This window comes from Channa argus, chromosome 13, assembly GCF_033026475.1.
Source record: "Channa argus isolate prfri chromosome 13, Channa argus male v1.0, whole genome shotgun sequence".
Lineage (NCBI taxonomy): Eukaryota > Metazoa > Chordata > Actinopteri > Anabantiformes > Channidae > Channa > Channa argus.
In genome coordinates, this window is record NC_090209.1 from 26,134,089 (window position 1) to 26,150,495 (window position 16,407).

Sequence of the window (16,407 nt, forward strand, 5' to 3'; positions counted from 1 at the left end):
TAGTTTTCTCCAAACGGCATTTGTGCAACCAACCAGACTTGTAAGTTGGACAACATCAGCTTTTTACATGTTTGCCTCATGAGACCTGAAACTGTCAGTATCTGAAATTCAGTATCTTAAATTCAGTATCTGAAGTGTCAGTATCTGATTTGTGTTTTCTATGACAGTCTCTGCCAGAATGCCAGGAGCTAGTCCACATAGGGCCTGGGTAGCTCAGACGGTAGAGCATCAGACTTTTAATCTGAGGGTCCAGGGTTCAAGTCCCTGTTCAGGCGACAATAAAATTAATTTAGGTGGTTACAATCTAGACTCTACTGGATAGTTTCCTCCAAACGGCATTTGTGCAACCATCCAGACTTGTAAGTTGGACAACATCAGGTTTTTACATGTTTGCCTCATGAGACCTGAAAAAGTTAACATTTACCTCAACTGTCAGTACCTGAAGTGTCAGTATCTGAAGTGTCAGTATCTGATTTGTCTTTTCTATGACAGTCTATGCCAGAATGCCAGGAGATAGTCCTCATAGGGCCTGGGTAGCTCAGACGGTAGAGCATCAGACTTTTAATCTGAGGGTCCAGGGTTCAAGTCCCTGTTCAGGCGACAATGAAATGAATTTAGGTGGTTACAATCTAGACTCTAGTGACTACTTTTCTCTAAACGGTATCTGTGCAACCAACCAGACTTGTAAGTTGGACCACAAAAGCTTTTTACATGTTTGTCTCATGAGACCTGAAAGAGTTAAAGTTTACCTAAACTGTCAGTATCTGAAGTGTCAGTATCTGAAGTGTCAGTACCTGAAGTGTCAGTACCTGAAGTGTCAGTACCTGAAGTGTCTTTTCTATACCAGTCTGTGCCTGAATAGCAGTAGCTAGTCCACATAGGGCCTGGGTAGCTCAGACGGTAGAGCATCAGACTTTTAATCTGAGGGTCCAGGGTTCAAGTCCCTGTTCAGGCGACAATGAAATGAATTTAGGTGGTTATAATCCAGACTCTTGTAGAACATTTTCTCCAAACGGCATCTGTGCAACCAACCAGACTTGTAAGTTGGACAACATAAGCTTTTTACATGTTTCCCTCATGAGACCTGAAGAAGTTAACCTTTACCTCAACTGTCAGCACCTGAAGTGTCAGCACCTGAAGTGTCAGCACCTGAAGTGTCAGCACCTGAAGTGTCAGCACCTGAAGTGTCAGCACCTGAAGTGTCAGCATCTGATTTGTCTTTTCTATGCCAGTCTCCGCCAGAATGCCAGGAGCTAGTCGACATAGGGCCTGGGTAGCTCAGACGGTAGAGCATCAGACTTTTAATCTGAGGGTCCAGGGTTCAAGTCCCTGTTCAGGCGACAATGAAATGAATTTAGGTGGTTACAATCTAGACTCTAGTGATTACTTTTCTCTAAACGGTATCTGTGCAACCAACCAGACTTGTAAGTTGGACCACAAAAGCTTTTTACATGTTTGTCTCATGAGACCTGAAAGAGTTAAAGTTTACCTAAACTGTCAGTATCTGAAGTGTCAGTATCTGAAGTGTCAGTACCTGAAGTGTCAGTACCTGAAGTGTCAGTACCTGAAGTGTCTTTTCTATACCAGTCTGTGCCTGAATAGCAGTTGCTAGTCCACATAGGGCCTGGGTAGCTCAGACGGTAGAGCATCAGACTTTTAATCTGAGGGTCCAGGGTTCAAGTCCCTGTTCAGGCGACAATGAAATGAATTTAGGTGGTTATAATCCAGACTCTTGTAGAACATTTTCTCCAAACGGCATCTGTGCAACCAACCAGACTTGTAAGTTGGACAACATAAGCTTTTTACATGTTTCCCTCATGAGACCTGAAGAAGTTAACCTTTACCTCAACTGTCAGCACCTGAAGTGTCAGCACCTGAAGTGTCAGCACCTGAAGTGTCAGCACCTGAAGTGTCAGCACCTGAAGTGTCAGCACCTGAAGTGTCAGCACCTGAAGTGTCAGCACCTGAAGTGTCAGCACCTGAAGTGTCAGCATCTGATTTGTCTTTTCTATGCCAGTCATTGCCAGAATGCCAGGAGCTAGTCCACATAGGGCCTGGGTAGCTCAGACGGTAGAGCATCAGACTTTTAATCTGAGGGTCCAGGGTTCAAGTCCCTGTTCAGGCGACAATGAAATGAATTTAGGTGGTTACAATCCAGACTCTACTGGATAGTTTTCTCCAAATGGCATCTGTGCAACCAACCAGACTTGTAAGTTAGACAACATCAGGTTTTTACATGTTTGCCTAATGAGACTTGAAAAAGTTAACCTTTACCTCAACTGTCAGTATCTGAAAGTCAGTATCTGAAGTGTCAGTATCTGATTTGTCTTTTCTATGCCAGTCTCTGCCAGAATGCCAGGAGCTAGTCCACATAGGGACTGGGTAGCTCAGACGGTAGAGCATCAGACATTAATCTGAGGGTCCAGGGTTCAAGTCCCTATTCAGGTGACAATGAAATGAATTTAGGTGGTTATAATCCAGACTCTTGTAGAATATTTTCTCCAAACGGCATCTGTGCAACCAACCAGACTTATAAGTTGGACAATATCAGGTTTTTACATGTTTGCCTCATGACACCTGAAAAAGTTAACCTTTACCTCAACTGTCAGTACCTCAACAGTCAGTACCTGAAGTGTCAGTACCTGAAGTGTCAGTACCCGAAGTGTCAGTACCCGAAGTGTCAGTACCTGAAGTGTCAGTACCTGAAGTGTCTTTTCTATACCAGTCTCTGCCTGAATGCCAGTAGTTAGTCCACATAGGTCCTGGGTAGCTCAGACGGTAGAGCGTCAGACTTTTAATCTGTGGGTCCAGGGTTCGAGTCCCTGTTCAGGCGACAATGAAATGAATTTAGGTGGTTACAATCTAGACTCCACTGGATAGTTTTCTCCAAACGGCATCTGTGCAACCAACCAGACTTGTAAGTTGGACAAATCAGGTTTTTACATGTTTGCCTAATGAGACCTGAAAAAGTTAACCTTTACCTCAACTGTCAGTATCTGAAAGTCAGTATCTGAAGTGTCTTTTCTATGCCAGTCTCTGCCAGAATGCCAGGAGCTAGTCCACATAGGGACTGGGTAGCTCAGACGGTAGAGCATCAGACATTAATCTGAGGGTCCAGGGTTCAAGTCCCTGTTCAGGTGACAATGAAATCAATTTAGGTGGTTATAATCCAGACTCTTGTAGAATATTTTCTCCAAACGGCATCTGTGCAACCAACCAGACTTGTAAGTTGGACAACATTAGCTTTTTACATGTTTCCCTCATGAGACCTGAAGAAGTTAACCTTTACCTCAACTGTCAGTACCTGAAGTGTCAGTACCTGAAGTGTCAGTACCTGAAGTGTCAGTACCTGAAGTGTCAGTACCTGAAGTGTCAGTACCTGAAGTGTCAGTACCTGAAGTTTCAGTACCTGAAGTGTCAGTACCTGAAGTGTCTTTTCTATACCAGTCTCTGCCTGAATGCCAGTAGCTAGTCCAAATATGGCCTGGGTAGCTCAGACGGTAGAGCATCAGACTTTTAATCTGAGGGTCCAGGGTTCAAGTCCCTGTTCAGGCGACACTGAAATGAATTTAGGTGGTTACAATCTAGACTCCACTGGATAGTTTTCTCCAAACGGCATCTGTGCAACCAACCAGACTTGTAAGTTGGACAAATCAGGTTTTTACATGTTTGCCTAATGAGACCTGAAAAAGTTAACCTTTACCTCAACTGTCAGTATCTGAAAGTCAGTATCTGAAGTGTCTTTTCTATGCCAGTCTCTGCCAGAATGCCAGGAGCTAGTCCACATAGGGCCTGGGTAGCTCAGACGGTAGAGCATCAGACTTTTAATCTGAGGGTCCAGGGTTCAAGTCCCTGTTCAGGCGACAATGAAATGAATTTAGGTGGTTACAATCTAGACTCCACTGGATAGTTTTCTCCAAACGGCATTTGTGCAACCAACCAGACTTGTAAGTTGGACAACATCAGGTTTTTACATGTTTGCCTCATGAGACCTGAAAAAGTTAACCTATACCTCAACTGTCAGTATCTGAAATTCAGTATCTGAAGTGTCTTTTCTATGCCAGTCTCTGCCAGAATGCCAGGAGGTGGTCCACATCAGGCCTGGGTAGCTCAGACGGTAGAGCATCAGACTTTTAATCTGAGGGTCCAGGGTTCAAGTCCCTGTTCAGGCGACAATGAAATGAATTTAGGTGGTTACAATCTAGACTCTAGTGACTACTTTTCTCTAAACGGTATGTGTGCAACCAATCAGACTTGTAAGTTGGACCACATCAGCTTTTTACATGTTTGTCTCATGAGACCTGAAAGAGTTAAAGTTTACCTCAACTGTCAGTATCTGAAGTGTCAGTATCTGAAGTGTCAGTATCTGAAGTGTCAGTATCTGAAGTGTCAGTATCTGAAGTGTCAGTACCTGAAGTGTCAGTACCTGAAGTGTCTTTTCTATACCAGTCTCTGCCTGAGTGCCAGTAGCTAGTCCAAATATGGCCTGGGTAGCTCAGACGGTAGAGCATCAGACTTTTAATCTGAGGGTCCAGGGTTCAAGTCCCTGTTCAGGCGACAATGAAATGAATTTAGGTGGTTACAATCTAGACTCCACTGGATAGTTTTCTCCAAACGGCATTTGTGCAACCAACCAGACTTGTAAGTTCGACAACATCAGCTTTTTACATGTTTGCCTCATGAGACCTGAAACTGTCAGTATCTGAAATTCAGTATCTTAAATTCAGTATCTGAAGTGTCAGTATCTGATTTGTGTTTTCTATGACAGTCTCTGCCAGAATGCCAGGAGCTAGTCCACATAGGGCCTGGGTAGCTCAGACGGTAGAGCATCAGACTTTTAATCTGAGGGTCCAGGGTTCAAGTCCCTGTTCAGGCGACAATAAAATTAATTTAGGTGGTTACAATCTAGACTCTACTGGATAGTTTTCTCCAAACGGCATCTGTGCAACCAACCAGACTTGTAAGTTGGACAACATCAGCTTTTTACATGTTTACCTCATGAGACCTGAAAGAGTTAAAGTTTACCTCAACTGTCAGTACCTGAAGTGTCAGTACTCGAAGTGTCAGTACCTGAAGTGTCAGTATCTGAAGTGTCTTTTCTATACCAGTCTCTGCCTGAATGCCAGTAGCTAGTCCACATAGGGCCTGGGTAGCTCAGACGGTAGAGCATCAGACTTTTAATCTGAGGGTCCAGGGTTCAAGTCCCTGTTCAGGCGACAATGAAATTAATTTAGGTCGTTACAATCTAGACTCCACTGGATAGTTTTCTCCAAACGGCATTTGTGCAACCAACCAGACTTGTAAGTTGGACAACATCAGCTTTTTACATGTTTGCCTCATGAGACCTGAAACTGTCAGTATCTGAAATTCAGTATCTGAAGTGTCAGTACCTGAAGTGTCAGTACCTGAAGTGTCAGTATCTGATTTGTCTTTTCTATGACAGTCTCTGCCAGAATCCCAGGAGCTAGATAACATAGGGCCTGGGTAGCTCAGACGGTAGAGCATCAGACTTTTAATCTGAGGGTCCAGGGTTAAAGTCCCGGTTCAGGCGACAATGAAATGAATTTAGGTGGTTACAATCTAGACTCTACTGGATAGTTTTCTCCAAACGGCATCTGTGCAACCAACCAGACTTGTAAGTTGGACAACATTAGCTTTTTACATGTTTGTCTCATGAGACCTGAAAGAGTTAAAGTTTACCTCAACTGTCAGTATCTGACATTCAGTATCTGAAGTGTCTTTTCTATGCCAGTCTCTGCCAGAATGCCAGTAGCTAGATAAAATAGGGCCTGGGTAGCTCAGACGGTAGAGCATCAGACTTTTAATCTGAGGGTCCAGGGTTCAAGTCCCTGTTCAGGCGACAATGAAATGAATTTAGGTGGTTATAATCCAGACTCTTGTAGAATATTTTCTCCAAACGGCATCTGTGCAACCAACCAGACTTGTAAGTTGGACAACATCAGCTTTTTACATGTTTCCCTCATGAGACCTGAAGAAGTTAACCTTTACCTCAACTGTCAGCACCTGAAGTGTCAGCACCTGAAGTGTCAGCACCTGAAGTGTCAGCACCTGAAGTGTCAGCACCTGAAGTGTCAGCACCTGAAGTGTCAGCACCTGAAGTGTCAGCACCTGAAGTGTCAGCATCTGATTTGTCTTTTCTATGCCAGTCATTGCCAGAATGCCAGGAGCTAGTCCACATAGGGCCTGGGTAGCTCAGACGGTAGAGCATCAGACTTTTAATCTGAGGGTCCAGGGTTCAAGTCCCTGTTCAGGCGACAATGAAATGAATTTAGGTGGTTATAATCCAGACTCTTGTAGAATATTTTCTCCAAAAGGCATCTGTGAAACCAACCAGACTTGTAAGTTGGACAACATCAGCTTTTTAGATGTTTCCCTCATGAGACCTGAAAAAGTTAACCTTTACCTCAACTGTCAGTACCTGAAGTGTCAGTATCTGAAGTGTCAGTATCTGATTTGTCTTTTCTATGACAGTCTCTGCCAGAATGCCAGGAGCTAGATAACATAGGGCCTGGGTAGCTCAGACGGTAGAGCGTTAGACTTTTAATCTGAGGGTCCATAGTTCAACCCCCTGTTCAGGCGACATTGAAATGAATTTAGGTGGTTACAATCTAGACTCTAGTGACTACTTTTCTCTAAACGGTATCTGTGCAACCAACCAGACTTATAAGTTGGACAATATCAGGTTTTTACATGTTTGCCTCATGACACCTGAAAAAGTTAACCTTTACCTCAACTGTCAGTACCTGAAGTGTCAGTACCTGAAGTCTCAGTACCTGAAGTGTCAGTACCTGAAGTGTCAGTACCCGAAGTGTCAGTACCTGAAGTGTCTTTTCTATACCAGTCTCTGCCTGAATGCCAGTAGCTAGTCCACATAGGTCCTGGGTAGCTCAGACGGTAGAGCGTCAGACTTTTAATCTGTGGGTCCAGGGTTCGAGTCCCTGTTCAGGCGACAATGAAATGAATTTAGGTGGTTACAATCTAGACTCCACTGGATAGTTTTCTCCAAACGGCATCTGTGCAACCAACCAGACTTGTAAGTTGGACAAATCAGGTTTTTACATGTTTGCCTAATGAGACCTGAAAAAGTTAACCTTTACCTCAACTGTCAGTATCTGAAAGTCAGTATCTGAAGTGTCTTTTTCTATGCCAGTCTCTGCCAGAATGCCAGGAGCTATTCCACATAGGGACTGGGTAGCTCAGACGGTAGAGCATCAGACATTAATCTGAGGGTCCAGGGTTCAAGTCCCTGTTCAGGTGACAATGAAATGAATTTAGGTGGTTATAATCCAGACTCTTGTAGAATATTTTCTCCAAACGGCATCTGTGCAACCAACCAGACTTGTAAGTTGGACAACATCAGCTTTTTACATGTTTCCCTCATGAGACCTGAAGAAGTTAACCTTTACCTCAACTGTCAGTACCTGAAGTGTCAGTACCTGAAGTGTCAGTACCTGAAGTGTCAGTACCTGAAGTGTCAGTACCTGAAGTGTCAGTACCTGAAGTGTCAGTACCTGAAGTGTCAGTACCTGAAGTGTCTTTTCTATACCAGTCTCTGCCTGAATGCCAGTAGCTAGTCCAAATATGGCCTGGGTAGCTCAGACGGTAGAGCGTTAGACTTTTAATCTGAGGGTCCATAGTTCAACCCCCTGTTCAGGCGACATTGAAATGAATTTAGGTGGTTACAATCTAGACTCCACTGGATAGTTTTCTCCAAACGGCATCTGTGCAACCAACCAGACTTGTAAGTTGGACCACATCAGCTTTTTACATGTTTGTCTCATGAGACCTGAAAGAGTTAAAGTTTACCTCAACTGTCAGTCCCTGAAGTGTCAGTCCCTGAAGTGTCAGTCCCTGAAGTGTCAGTCCCTGAAGTGTCAGTCCCTGAAGTGTCAGTCCCTGAAGTGTCAGTCCCTGAAGTGTCAGTCCCTGAAGTGTCAGTCCCTGAAGTGTCAGTATCTGATTTGTCTTTTCTATGACAGTCTCTGCTAGAATGCCAGGAGCTAGTCCACATAGGGCCTGGGTAGCTCAGACGGTAGAGCATCAGACTTTTAATCTGAGGGTCCAGGGTTCAAGTCCCTGTTCAGGCGACAATGAAATGAATTTAGGTGGTTACAATCTAGACTCCACTGGATAGTTTTCTCCAAACGGCATTTGTGCAACCAACCAGACTTGTAAGTTGGACAACATCAGCTTTTTACATGTTTGCCTCATGAGACCTGAAACTGTCAGTATCTGAAATTCAGTATCTTAAATTCAGTATCTGAAGTGTCAGTATCTGATTTGTGTTTTCTATGACAGTCTCTGCCAGAATGCCAGGAGCTAGTCCACATAGGGCCTGGGTAGCTCAGACGGTAGAGCATCAGACTTTTAATCTGAGGGTCCAGGGTTCAAGTCCCTGTTCAGGCGACAATAAAATTAATTTAGGTGGTTACAATCTAGACTCTACTGGATAGTTTCCTCCAAACGGCATTTGTGCAACCATCCAGACTTGTAAGTTGGACAACATCAGGTTTTTACATGTTTGCCTCATGAGACCTGAAAAAGTTAACATTTACCTCAACTGTCAGTACCTGAAGTGTCAGTATCTGAAGTGTCAGTATCTGATTTGTCTTTTCTATGACAGTCTATGCCAGAATGCCAGGAGATAGTCCTCATAGGGCCTGGGTAGCTCAGACGGTAGAGCATCAGACTTTTAATCTGAGGGTCCAGGGTTCAAGTCCCTGTTCAGGCGACAATGAAATGAATTTAGGTGGTTACAATCTAGACTCTAGTGACTACTTTTCTCTAAACGGTATCTGTGCAACCAACCAGACTTGTAAGTTGGACCACAAAAGCTTTTTACATGTTTGTCTCATGAGACCTGAAAGAGTTAAAGTTTACCTAAACTGTCAGTATCTGAAGTGTTAGTATCTGAAGTGTCAGTACCTGAAGTGTCAGTACCTGAAGTGTCAGTACCTGAAGTGTCTTTTCTATACCAGTCTGTGCCTGAATAGCAGTAGCTAGTCCACATAGGGCCTGGGTAGCTCAGACGGTAGAGCATCAGACTTTTAATCTGAGGGTCCAGGGTTCAAGTCCCTGTTCAGGCGACAATGAAATGAATTTAGGTGGTTATAATCCAGACTCTTGTAGAACATTTTCTCCAAACGGCATCTGTGCAACCAACCAGACTTGTAAGTTGGACAACATAAGCTTTTTACATGTTTCCCTCATGAGACCTGAAGAAGTTAACCTTTACCTCAACTGTCAGCACCTGAAGTGTCAGCACCTGAAGTGTCAGCACCTGAAGTGTCAGCACCTGAAGTGTCAGCACCTGAAGTGTCAGCACCTGAAGTGTCAGCACCTGAAGTGTCAGCATCTGATTTGTCTTTTCTATGCCAGTCTCCGCCAGAATGCCAGGAGCTAGTCGACATAGGGCCTGGGTAGCTCAGACGGTAGAGCATCAGACTTTTAATCTGAGGGTCCAGGGTTCAAGTCCCTGTTCAGGCGACAATGAAATGAATTTAGGTGGTTACAATCTAGACTCTAGTGATTACTTTTCTCTAAACGGTATCTGTGCAACCAACCAGACTTGTAAGTTGGACCACAAAAGCTTTTTACATGTTTGTCTCATGAGACCTGAAAGAGTTAAAGTTTACCTAAACTGTCAGTATCTGAAGTGTCAGTATCTGAAGTGTCAGTACCTGAAGTGTCAGTACCTGAAGTGTCAGTACCTGAAGTGTCTTTTCTATACCAGTCTGTGCCTGAATAGCAGTTGCTAGTCCACATAGGGCCTGGGAAGCTCAGACGGTAGAGCATCAGACTTTTAATCTGAGGGTCCAGGGTTCAAGTCCCTGTTCAGGCTACAATGAAATGAATTTAGGTGGTTATAATCCAGACTCTTGTAGAACATTTTCTCCAAACGGCATCTGTGCAACCAACCAGACTTGTAAGTTGGACAACATAAGCTTTTTACATGTTTCCCTCATGAGACCTGAAGAAGTTAACCTTTACCTCAACTGTCAGCACCTGAAGTGTCAGCACCTGAAGTGTCAGCACCTGAAGTGTCAGCACCTGAAGTGTCAGCACCTGAAGTGTCAGCACCTGAAGTGTCAGCACCTGAAGTGTCAGCATCTGATTTGTCTTTTCTATGCCAGTCATTGCCAGAATGCCAGGAGCTAGTCCACATAGGGCCTGGGTAGCTCAGACGGTAGAGCATCAGACTTTTAATCTGAGGGTCCAGGGTTCAAGTCCCTGTTCAGGCGACAATGAAATGAATTTAGGTGGTTACAATCCAGACTCTACTGGATAGTTTTCTCCAAATGGCATCTGTGCAACCAACCAGACTTGTAAGTTAGACAACATCAGGTTTTTACATGTTTGCCTAATGAGACTTGAAAAAGTTAACCTTTACCTCAACTGTCAGTATCTGAAAGTCAGTATCTGAAGTGTCAGTATCTGATTTGTCTTTTCTATGCCAGTCTCTGCCAGAATGCCAGGAGCTAGTCCACATAGGGACTGGGTAGCTCAGACGGTAGAGCATCAGACATTAATCTGAGGGTCCAGGGTTCAAGTCCCTATTCAGGTGACAATGAAATGAATTTAGGTGGTTATAATCCAGACTCTTGTAGAATATTTTCTCCAAACGGCATCTGTGCAACCAGCCAGACTTATAAGTTGGACAATATCAGGTTTTTACATGTTTGCCTCATGACACCTGAAAAAGTTAACCTTTACCTCAACTGTCAGTACCTCAACTGTCAGTACCTGAAGTGTCAGTACCTGAAGTGTCAGTACCTGAAGTGTCAGTACCCGAAGTGTCAGTACCCGAAGTGTCAGTACCTGAAGTGTCAGTACCTGAAGTGTCTTTTCTATACCAGTCTCTGCCTGAATGCCAGTAGTTAGTCCACATAGGTCCTGGGTAGCTCAGACGGTAGAGCGTCAGACTTTTAATCTGTGGGTCCAGGGTTCGAGTCCCTGTTCAGGCGACAATGAAATGAATTTAGGTGGTTACAATCTAGACTCCACTGGATAGTTTTCTCCAAACGGCATCTGTGCAACCAACCAGACTTGTAAGTTGGACAAATCAGGTTTTTACATGTTTGCCTAATGAGACCTGAAAAAGTTAACCTTTACCTCAACTGTCAGTATCTGAAAGTCAGTATCTGAAGTGTCTTTTCTATGCCAGTCTCTGCCAGAATGCCAGGAGCTAGTCCACATAGGGCCTGGGTAGCTCAGACGGTAGAGCATCAGACATTAATCTGAGGGTCCAGGGTTCAAGTCCCTGTTCAGGTGACAATGAAATCAATTTAGGTGGTTATAATCCAGACTCTTGTAGAATATTTTCTCCAAACGGCATCTGTGCAACCAACCAGACTTGTAAGTTGGACAACATTAGCTTTTTACATGTTTCCCTCATGAGACCTGAAGAAGTTAACCTTTACCTCAACTGTCAGTACCTGAAGTGTCAGTACCTGAAGTGTCAGTACCTGAAGTGTCAGTACCTGAAGTGTCAGTACCTGAAGTGTCAGTACCTGAAGTTTCAGTACCTGAAGTGTCAGTACCTGAAGTGTCTTTTCTATACCAGTCTCTGCCTGAATGCCAGTAGCTAGTCCAAATATGGCCTGGGTAGCTCAGACGGTAGAGCATCAGACTTTTAATCTGAGGGTCCAGGGTTCAAGTCCCTGTTCAGGCGACACTGAAATGAATTTAGGTGGTTACAATCTAGACTCCACTGGATAGTTTTCTCCAAACGGCATCTGTGCAACCAACCAGACTTGTAAGTTGGACAACATCAGCTTTTTACATGTTTGCCTCATGAGACCTGAAACTGTCAGTATCTGAAATTCAGTATCTGAAATTCAGTATCTTAAATTCAGTATCTGAAGTGTCAGTATCTGATTTGTGTTTTCTATGACAGTCTCTGCCAGAATGCCAGGAGCTAGTCCACATAGGGTCTGGGTAGCTCAGACGGTAGACCATCAGACTTTTAATCTGAGGGTCCAGGGTTAAAGTCCCTGTTAAGGCGACAAAGAAATGAATTTAGGTGGTTACAATCTAGACTCTAGTGACTACTTTTCTCTAAACGGTATCTGTGCAACCAACCAGACTTGTAAGTTGGACCACATCAGCTTTTTACATGTTTGTCTCATGAGACCTGAAAGAGTTAAAGTTTACCTCAACTGTCAGTATCTGAAGTGTCAGTATCTGAAGTGTCAGTATCTGAAGTGTCAGTACCTGAAGTGTCAGTACCTGAATTGTCAGTATCTGATTTGTCTTTTCTATGACAGTCTCTGCCAGAATGCCAGGAGCTAGATAACATAGGGCCTGGGTAGCTCAGACGGTAGAACATCAGACTTTTAATCTGAGGGTCCAGGGTTAAAGTCTCTGTTCAGGCGACAATGAAATGAATTTAGGTGGTTACAATCTAGACTCTACTGGATAGTTTTCTCCAAACGGCATCTGTGCAACCAACCAGACTTGTAAGTTGGACAACATCAGCTTTTTAAATGTTTGCCTCATGAGACCTGAAAAAGTTAACCTTTACCTCAATTTTCAGTATCTGAAATTCAGTATCTGGTGTCTTTTCTATGCCAGTCTCTGCCAGAATGCCAGGAGCTAGTCCACATGGGGCCTGGGTAGCTCAGACGGTAGAGCATCAGACTTTTAATCTGAGGGTCCAGGGTTCAAGTCCCTGTTCAGGTGACAATGAAATGAATTTAGGTGGTTACAATCTAGACTCCACTGGATAGTTTTCTCCAAACGGCATTTGTGCAACCAACCAGACTTGTAAGTTGGACAACATCAGCTTTTTACATGTTTGCCTCATGAGACCTGAAACTGTCAGTATCTGAAATTCAGTATCTTAAATTCAGTATCTGAAGTGTCAGTATCTGATTTGTGTTTTCTATGACAGTCTCTGCCAGAATGCCAGGAGCTAGTCCACATAGGGCCTGGGTAGCTCAGACGGTAGAGCATCAGACTTTTAATCTGAGGGTCCAGGGTTCAAGTCCCTGTTCAGGCGACAATAAAATTAATTTAGGTGGTTACAATCTAGACTCTACTGGATAGTTTCCTCCAAACGGCATTTGTGCAACCAACCAGACTTGTAAGTTGGACAACATCAGGTTTTTACATGTTTGCCTCATGAGACCTGAAAAAGTTAACCTATACCTCAACTGTCAGTATTTGAAATTCAGTATCTGAAGTGTCTTTTCTATGCCAGTCTCTGCCAGAATGCCAGGAGCTGGTCCACATCAGCCCTGGGTAGCTCAGACGGTAGAGCATCAGACTTTTAATCTGAGGGTCCAGGGTTCAAGTCCCTGTTCAGGCGACAATGAAATGAATTTAGGTGGTTACAATCTAGACTCTAGTGACTACTTTTCTCTAAACGGTATCTGTGCAACCAACCAGACTTGTAAGTTGGACCACATCAGCTTTTTACATGTTTGTCTCATGAGACCTGAAAGAGTTAAAGTTTACCTCAACTGTCAGTATCTGAAGTGTCAGTATCTGAAGTGTCAGTACCTGAAGTGTCAGTACCTGAAGTGTCAGTACCTGAAGTGTCAGTACCTGAAGTGTCAGTATCTGATTTGTCTTTTCTATGACAGTCTCTGCCAGAATGCCAGGAGCTAGATAACATAGGGCCTGGGTAGCTCAGACGGTAGAGCATCAGACTTTTTATCTGAGTGTCCAGGGTTCAAGTCCCTGTTCAGGTGACAATGAAATGAATTTAGGTGGTTACAATCTAGACTCTACTGGATAGTTTTCTCCAAACGGCATCTGTGCAACCAACCAGACTTGTAAGTTGGACAATATCAGCTTTTTACATGTTTGCCTCATGAAACCTGAAAAAGTTAAGCTTTACCTCAACTGTCAGTAACTGAAATTCAGTATCTGAAGTGTCTTTTCTATGCCAGTGTCTGCCAGAATGCCAGGAGCTAGTCCACATAGGGCCTGGGTAGCTCAGACGGTAGAGCATCAGACATTAATTTGAGGGTCCAGGGTTCATGTCCCTGTTCAGGCGACAATGAAATGAATTTAGGTGGTTATAATCCAGACTCTTGTAGAAGATTTCCTCCAAACGGCATCTGTGCAACCAACCAGACTTGTAAGTTGGACAACATCAGCTTTTTACATGTTTCCCTCATGAGACCTGAACAAGTTAACCTTTACCTCAACTGTCAGCACCTGAAGTGTCAGCACCTGAAGTGTCAGCACCTGAAGTGTCAGCACCTGAAGTGTCAGCACCTGAAGTGTCAGCACCTGAAGTGTCAGCACCTGAAGTGTCAGCACCTGAAGTGTCAGCACCTGAAGTGTCAGCACCTGAAGTGTCAGCACCTGAAGTGTCAGCACCTGAAGTGTCAGCACCTGAAGTGTCAGCACCTGAAGTGTCAGCACCTGAAGTGTCAGCACCTGAAGTGTCAGCACCTGAAGTGTCAGCACCTGAAGTGTCAGTACCTGGTTTCTTTTCTATGCCAGTCTCTGCCAGAATGCCAGGAGCTTGTCCACATAGGGCCTGGGTAGCTCAGACGGTAGAGCATCAGACTTTTAATCTGAGGGTCCAGGGTTAAAGTCTCTGTTCAGGCGACAATGAAATGAATTTAGGTGGTTACAATCTAGACTCTACTGGATAGTTTTCTCCAAACGGCATCTGTGCAACCAACCAGACTTGTAAGTTGGACCACAAAAGCTTTTTACATGTTTGTCTCATGAGACCTGAAAGAGTTAAAGTTTACCTAAACTGTCAGTATCTGAAGTGTCAGTACCTGAAGTGTCAGCACCTGAAGTGTCAGCACCTGAAGTGTCAGCATCTGATTTGTCTTTTCTATGCCAGTCATTGCCAGAATGCCAGGAGCTAGTCCACATAGGGCCTGGGTAGCTCAGACGGTAGAGCATCAGACTTTTAATCTGAGGGTCCAGGGTTCAAGTCCCTGTTCAGGCGACAATGAAATGAATTTAGGTGGTTACAATCCAGACTCTACTGGATAGTTTTCTCCAAACGGCATCTGTGCAACCAACCAGACTTGTAAGTTGGACAACATCAGCTTTTTAAATGTTTGCCTCATGAGACCTGAAAAAGTTAACCTTTACCTCAATTTTCAGTATCTGAAATTCAGTATCTGGTGTCTTTTCTATGCCAGTCTCTGCCAGAATGCCAGGAGCTAGTCCACATGGGGCCTGGGTAGCTCAGACGGTAGAGCATCAGACTTTTAATATTAGGGTCCAGGGTTCAAGTCCCTGTTCAGGTGACAATAAAATGAATTTAGGTGGTTACAATCTAGACTCTACTAGATAGTTTCCTCCAAACAGCATTTGTGCAACCAACCAGACTTGTAAGTTGGACAACATCAGGTTTTTACATGTTTGCCTCATGAGACCTGAAAAAGTTGACCTATACCTCAACTGTAAGTATCTGAAATTCAGTATCTGAAGTGTCTTTTATATGCCAGTCTCTGCCAGAATGCCAGGAGCTAGTCCACATAGGGCCTGGGTAGCTCAGACGGTAGAGCATCAGACTTTTAATCTGAGGATCCAGGGTTCAAGTCCCTGTTCAGGCGACAATGAAATGAATTTAGGTGGTTACAATCTAGACTCTAGTGACTACTTTTCTCTAAACGGTATCTGTGCAACCAACCAGACTTGTAAGTTGGACCACATCAGCTTTTTACATGTTTGTCTCATGAGACCTGAAAGAGTTAAAGTTTACCTCAACTGTCAGTATCTGAAGTGTCAGTACCTGAAGTGTCAGTACCTGAAGTGTCAGTATCTGATTTGTCTTTTCTATGACAGTCTCCACCAGAATGCCAGGAGCTAGATAACATAGGGCCTGGGTAGCTCAGACAGTAGAGCATCAGACTTTTAATCTAAGGGTCCAGGGTTCAAGTCCCTGTTCAGGCGACAATGAAATGAATTTAGGTGGTTACAATCTAGACTCTACTGGATAGTTTTCTCCAAACGGCATCCGTGCAACCAACCAGACTTGTAAGTTGGACAGCATCAGGTTTTTACATGTTTGCCTCATGAGACCTGAAAAAGTTAACCTTTACCTCAACTGTCAGTACCTGAAGTGTCAGTATCTGAAGTGTCAGTATCTGAAGTCTCAGTACTTGAAGGGTCAGTATCTGAAGTGTCAGTATCTGATTTGTCTTTTCTATGCCAGTCCTTGCCAGAATGCCAGGAGCTAGTCCACATAGGGCCTGGGTAGCTCAGACGGTAGAGCATCAGACTTTTAATCTGAGGGTCCAGGGTTCAAGTCCCTGTTCAGGTGATAATGAAATGAATTTAGGTGGTTACAATCCAGACTCTACTGGATAGTTTTCTCCAAACGGCATCTGTGCAACCAACCAGACTTGTAAGTTGGACAACATCAGCTTTTTACATGTTTCCCTCATGAGACCTGAAGAAGTT

The 16,407-nt window shown here is 43.9% G+C and overlaps 1 protein-coding gene and 29 non-coding genes across 31 annotated transcripts in view; all 30 read left to right on the forward strand.

Moving 5' to 3' along the window:
• The window catches only part of itpr3 (inositol 1,4,5-trisphosphate receptor, type 3), a 135,211-nt gene that overhangs the window by 48,685 nt on the left and 70,119 nt on the right, over positions 1 to 16,407 (forward strand). The gene's annotated exons all lie outside the window — the stretch shown is intronic.
• On the forward strand, positions 203 to 275 carry trnak-uuu (transfer RNA lysine (anticodon UUU)). Its single transcript has one exon. It is a non-coding gene; the product is annotated as a tRNA-Lys (tRNA).
• trnak-uuu (transfer RNA lysine (anticodon UUU)) lies at positions 528 to 600 on the forward strand. The gene has a single exon. It is a non-coding gene; the product is annotated as a tRNA-Lys (tRNA).
• Positions 883 to 955, forward strand: trnak-uuu (transfer RNA lysine (anticodon UUU)). Its single transcript has one exon. It is a non-coding gene; the product is annotated as a tRNA-Lys (tRNA).
• trnak-uuu (transfer RNA lysine (anticodon UUU)) lies at positions 1,268 to 1,340 on the forward strand. Its single transcript has one exon. It is a non-coding gene; the product is annotated as a tRNA-Lys (tRNA).
• Positions 1,623 to 1,695, forward strand: trnak-uuu (transfer RNA lysine (anticodon UUU)). Its single transcript has one exon. It is a non-coding gene; the product is annotated as a tRNA-Lys (tRNA).
• trnak-uuu (transfer RNA lysine (anticodon UUU)) lies at positions 2,053 to 2,125 on the forward strand. The gene has a single exon. It is a non-coding gene; the product is annotated as a tRNA-Lys (tRNA).
• On the forward strand, positions 3,483 to 3,555 carry trnak-uuu (transfer RNA lysine (anticodon UUU)). The gene has a single exon. It is a non-coding gene; the product is annotated as a tRNA-Lys (tRNA).
• On the forward strand, positions 3,791 to 3,863 carry trnak-uuu (transfer RNA lysine (anticodon UUU)). The gene has a single exon. It is a non-coding gene; the product is annotated as a tRNA-Lys (tRNA).
• On the forward strand, positions 4,100 to 4,172 carry trnak-uuu (transfer RNA lysine (anticodon UUU)). Its single transcript has one exon. It is a non-coding gene; the product is annotated as a tRNA-Lys (tRNA).
• Positions 4,485 to 4,557, forward strand: trnak-uuu (transfer RNA lysine (anticodon UUU)). The gene has a single exon. It is a non-coding gene; the product is annotated as a tRNA-Lys (tRNA).
• trnak-uuu (transfer RNA lysine (anticodon UUU)) lies at positions 4,804 to 4,876 on the forward strand. Its single transcript has one exon. It is a non-coding gene; the product is annotated as a tRNA-Lys (tRNA).
• trnak-uuu (transfer RNA lysine (anticodon UUU)) lies at positions 5,144 to 5,216 on the forward strand. Its single transcript has one exon. It is a non-coding gene; the product is annotated as a tRNA-Lys (tRNA).
• trnak-uuu (transfer RNA lysine (anticodon UUU)) lies at positions 5,479 to 5,551 on the forward strand. The gene has a single exon. It is a non-coding gene; the product is annotated as a tRNA-Lys (tRNA).
• Positions 5,788 to 5,860, forward strand: trnak-uuu (transfer RNA lysine (anticodon UUU)). Its single transcript has one exon. It is a non-coding gene; the product is annotated as a tRNA-Lys (tRNA).
• Positions 6,203 to 6,275, forward strand: trnak-uuu (transfer RNA lysine (anticodon UUU)). The gene has a single exon. It is a non-coding gene; the product is annotated as a tRNA-Lys (tRNA).
• Positions 8,036 to 8,108, forward strand: trnak-uuu (transfer RNA lysine (anticodon UUU)). Its single transcript has one exon. It is a non-coding gene; the product is annotated as a tRNA-Lys (tRNA).
• On the forward strand, positions 8,355 to 8,427 carry trnak-uuu (transfer RNA lysine (anticodon UUU)). The gene has a single exon. It is a non-coding gene; the product is annotated as a tRNA-Lys (tRNA).
• Positions 8,680 to 8,752, forward strand: trnak-uuu (transfer RNA lysine (anticodon UUU)). Its single transcript has one exon. It is a non-coding gene; the product is annotated as a tRNA-Lys (tRNA).
• trnak-uuu (transfer RNA lysine (anticodon UUU)) lies at positions 9,035 to 9,107 on the forward strand. Its single transcript has one exon. It is a non-coding gene; the product is annotated as a tRNA-Lys (tRNA).
• trnak-uuu (transfer RNA lysine (anticodon UUU)) lies at positions 9,435 to 9,507 on the forward strand. Its single transcript has one exon. It is a non-coding gene; the product is annotated as a tRNA-Lys (tRNA).
• trnak-uuu (transfer RNA lysine (anticodon UUU)) lies at positions 9,790 to 9,862 on the forward strand. Its single transcript has one exon. It is a non-coding gene; the product is annotated as a tRNA-Lys (tRNA).
• trnak-uuu (transfer RNA lysine (anticodon UUU)) lies at positions 10,190 to 10,262 on the forward strand. The gene has a single exon. It is a non-coding gene; the product is annotated as a tRNA-Lys (tRNA).
• trnak-uuu (transfer RNA lysine (anticodon UUU)) lies at positions 11,620 to 11,692 on the forward strand. The gene has a single exon. It is a non-coding gene; the product is annotated as a tRNA-Lys (tRNA).
• Positions 12,630 to 12,702, forward strand: trnak-uuu (transfer RNA lysine (anticodon UUU)). Its single transcript has one exon. It is a non-coding gene; the product is annotated as a tRNA-Lys (tRNA).
• trnak-uuu (transfer RNA lysine (anticodon UUU)) lies at positions 12,949 to 13,021 on the forward strand. Its single transcript has one exon. It is a non-coding gene; the product is annotated as a tRNA-Lys (tRNA).
• trnak-uuu (transfer RNA lysine (anticodon UUU)) lies at positions 13,257 to 13,330 on the forward strand. The gene has a single exon. It is a non-coding gene; the product is annotated as a tRNA-Lys (tRNA).
• Positions 14,869 to 14,941, forward strand: trnak-uuu (transfer RNA lysine (anticodon UUU)). The gene has a single exon. It is a non-coding gene; the product is annotated as a tRNA-Lys (tRNA).
• trnak-uuu (transfer RNA lysine (anticodon UUU)) lies at positions 15,485 to 15,557 on the forward strand. Its single transcript has one exon. It is a non-coding gene; the product is annotated as a tRNA-Lys (tRNA).
• On the forward strand, positions 16,195 to 16,267 carry trnak-uuu (transfer RNA lysine (anticodon UUU)). The gene has a single exon. It is a non-coding gene; the product is annotated as a tRNA-Lys (tRNA).